This window comes from Periplaneta americana, chromosome 8 (assembly GCF_040183065.1).
Source record: "Periplaneta americana isolate PAMFEO1 chromosome 8, P.americana_PAMFEO1_priV1, whole genome shotgun sequence".
NCBI classification, from domain to species: Eukaryota; Metazoa; Arthropoda; class Insecta; order Blattodea; family Blattidae; genus Periplaneta; species Periplaneta americana.
Window position 1 is genome coordinate 60,209,642 of NC_091124.1, and position 3,985 is coordinate 60,213,626.

The window sequence follows — 3,985 nt, forward strand, 5'->3', positions numbered from 1 at the left end:
GGAAGATGAAGAAAGAGAAGGAAACCGAACTAGGAGACGATTTTGGATACGTGATATTGGAAGACGTAGAGGAATACATGGTGAATTTCATCATTTGATTCAAGAATTCCATGGAAATAATGAAGAATTTAAAAGTTACTTTCGGCTGAATCAGGAGCAGTTTCATGAACTTCTTTCTATTATTGAGGATGATATTAAAAAAAATGTACAAATTGGAGAGAATCTATAACACCAAAAGAAAGATTAGCAATATGTTTGAGGTAAGAACATAACATTACTATGTTCGCTATGTTTTCAATATTACGTTATTGAATTTTACATTATTCATGGGTCTATTCCTAAATAAGATATTTTATTTATATTTTACTGTCACAACAAAAGTTTCAACAATGTTTATTATCAATATTTATACCATATCGTTGAGTACGGTATTATTATTCTCGCTCACAATTACAACAGTAGGTTGGGTGGAATTTGTGTTTATGGGGGGTGAAATCAGAGTGAAATTTTGTCCTTGATTTATTCTACAAAAATTTTCTTCTTCAGCTGCCATAACTGTATGAAATATTTCCCTCTTCACTCGGATTTGTAAATCCACTGGCAATTTTTTTGTTGATTCACACATCGATGTGAAAAAAATGTCGATTGGATTTGTATTCTCCGTGCGTGTCTTCAGGTATTCAATTACTTTCTCAGCACTGCTCGATCCAAGGCTGGTTTTTTGCTTTTTTGCTGGATGGCTGGGTGGTTGAGTGACTACTGGAGAATTATCAACTACTGTAGTGGCAGCAGCAGAACATCCAGATATAGTTGGGTCATCATTGTTTTCAGTAACGCTATCTTCAGTCTCGGCAGGGTCATGCTGCGAGTTCTCTTCACCTTGACTTGGAGTTATCTGAATATTTGTATAGGTGCTGTAAGGAAACATGTGTATCAGATGATAACTGGTTGCCCCTTATGGGGACTCAATCATATGCAACATAGATATTGCTAAAAATATTATAGGGCCTACTGTATGTACTACGATTTATTTTATTTTTACTTTCGATAATAATTATATACACACAATAATAGCACCATTAATAAAATTGAAACTTTTTTTTAATGTTACAACTATTCCTGTGTGTAATTCAAGTAAAAAGACATTAATATTGCTTATTACTGTTTAGGCAGTATAACGCAAATTCTTTATTTCCACATTTATTACCTTTATTGTTACTGTTAAAGATTGCTTTCTCATATTACATATTATGTTAGCATACCTTCTTGTAGACATGTAAGGGAGTAGGAACTGCATTTGTTTTTGAAATTTCCATTCTTTCATCTTCACTGCTCCCTGTCCACTTTTTGTTTCTTTCTGTCTTTTGATTGCCTCTCTGAAGCAATCCCTCAGTTTTTTCCACATATTTTTTACTTCTTTGCCTAAAACAATATGTATCTTTCAGGTATCTGGTAACTGGGGACAGATTTAAAACGATAGCATATAGTTACAGAACAGGAGCCTCAACTGTATCATCTATAGTAAATGACGTTTGTGAAGCCATCTGGAATCGACTACAGGACAAAGTGTTACGTATACCATCAGAGGAAAAGTGGAAATTGATAGCAAAAGATTTTGAAAAACTGTGGAATTTTCCTAATTGTTTAGGGGCTATTGATGGAAAACATGTACTTTTACGTGCCCCATCCAATAGTGGAACAACGTTCTATAATTACAAGAAAACATTTTCAATCGTACTGTTAGCAGTTGTAGACGCACATTACCGTTTTACAGTGATCGATGTGGGTGCCGAAGGAAGAAATAGTGATGGTGGCGTTTTCTCAAATAGTGTATTCGGGAAGGCATTGAAAGATGGGTCTTTAAATATACCTGCAGATGAACCATTAGTACCACACGGTCAGAGTTTGCCTTTCGTATTTGTTGGGGATGAGGCTTTCCCATTGAAGAGATATCTCATGCGACCTTTTCCCCGTGATCAAGTTCACAACAATGAGCCAAAAAGTGTGTTCAATTACCGACTCTCACGAGCCAGACGTATTGTTGAAAATACTTTTGGTATTCTGGTTTCGCAATGGGGGGTTTATGAAAAACCTTTTAGATGCAGGGTGGAACTAGTTGATAAAATTGTAAAGGCTACGTGTGTTCTTCACAATTATATGAGGCAGAATATATACGTGACACCAGTAGGACAATGTGAACAGGAAATTTTAACACAAGACGCATGTCTTGATTCGATTCCACGTGTAGGTTGCAATGCTACTCAAGAGGCTTTCAATGTTAGGCAAGAGTTTATGCGTTATTTCATGAATGAAGGAAGTGTACCATGGCAAATAGCTTATGTTCATAGAGGAAGAAATCAAGATTGACTGTTCGAAATGAACTCCTCATCAGTTACAATAATAATATAAACTTTAATGCAATTTAATAAATTAATTTCATAGAGTGAAAAGAATATTACCTGACTATAAGCAGTATCTAAATTATAGTGGGTACAATAGTTATGTAAAATAATAAAAGATACGTACAATCAATCCCGAGAGTTCCACTTATTTCTTGCCAACAGTTGTCCTTCCTGGTTATGTCCCTATAATAATTTGAACTCGTGTCATAGAGACAGGGATATTTTTGTATTTCTTCAATCAATATTTCCTCTCTTGGTCGTCCTTCCATGATAATTAGTACGAACAATAAAATAACTATTAAAATTGGCCTACACACACACAACCGTCTGTTAGATGCCGGGAAAACAACTGATTATGCGCATGCGCGAAGTCAGCTACAACTACGAAAATCGCTTCCTAGGCGATCTGTGAAACTTAGCTTAGCGTAGCTTAGCTTACCTTAGCTTAGCATAGCGCTCTGTATGTGCCATTCCATATAACTGCATTAGAGCTATTTTTTTCCTTAGCTTGCGTAGCTTAGCTTAGCTTTCTGTGTGTGGTAGAGTCATAGGAATAGCATACCTGATAAGCCCCAGGGCCCACCCAATTTTTAATTACTGCAGATTTAAAATGAAAAATGGGGAAGTTAATGTATGTTGATAGAATAAAAAGGGAGTAGGGTCTACTCCGAGAAAAATCATATCTGAGATCTGCTTTGCCCACCACAAATTCCATCATGACCTAACAGGGGATTGAACCCGTGCCGCCTGGATAGAAGACTACACGCTAGTTCCTGAACAACAAACCCGCTATATAATCTAATGTACACTTAGCGGCAAAAAGAATGGGCCGGCCGACAATTTCTAAGTTCCAGAGACATACATTGCGCATGCTCGTCTCGTCAACGCCGTAGTTCACTAGGTAACACTTAATTAAACCATTTAAATTTGCTGTATTTTGTTTAAGAGGCTAAAATATGTAATAAAATCAAATGGCGGGTTGATTCTAGATACATCAGGGCCCTTGAAGAGTGAAATAATAATAAAATTGAGAAATACAAAATCAACCGGAGCGAATATGAACAGGAAAACCATGTATTATGACGAATTGAAAGTAACAGTCACAGTAGCGTAAGTCGTTACGGCATTGGTCTATTGAACAAATTGATAGTAGTAGCTCTAGGTTCGAATCTCCCCCAATCTTCTTTTTTTAATTACAAATTTGCCATCATATGTGTCCCGTAAAGCTATAATTATGTGGCAATATCTTTTAGAATATGCCCAAACTCTAATAAATAATAAACCTCCCTCTCTCTTTCAAGCAATACTGCTATCTGTTAATACAACGTTCTTCTCGTCATTACGCTTGAAGATGGCACAGAAACAATAACTCATTGCCCTAGTTCGCATAGGTTATTCTGCGTATGCTACTCTCCGACAGGACTTCGATTGGAGAAATGTCATTTTCTCCGACGAGGTAATTGACTCCAATAGCAACGATAGTACTGCTCTACTTTATTGTAGGAATGGCCACTGATACTAGTCCCCACCACAGGCCTTGTTTTGTTAATATATTAAAAAATTGTTTGTTTTTGTTAATTTAA

General features: G+C 36.3%; 1 long non-coding RNA gene across 1 annotated transcript; it reads right to left on the reverse strand.

Moving 5' to 3' along the window:
- Positions 1-253: 253 nt before the first annotated feature.
- LOC138704735 (uncharacterized) lies at positions 254-2,930 on the reverse strand. The gene is made up of 3 exons (XR_011333416.1): positions 2,527-2,930; positions 1,263-1,422; positions 254-914 (listed from the first exon to the last, which is right to left on the reverse strand). It is a non-coding gene; the product is annotated as an uncharacterized lncRNA (long non-coding RNA).
- Between the last annotated feature and the right edge of the window lie 1,055 nt (positions 2,931-3,985).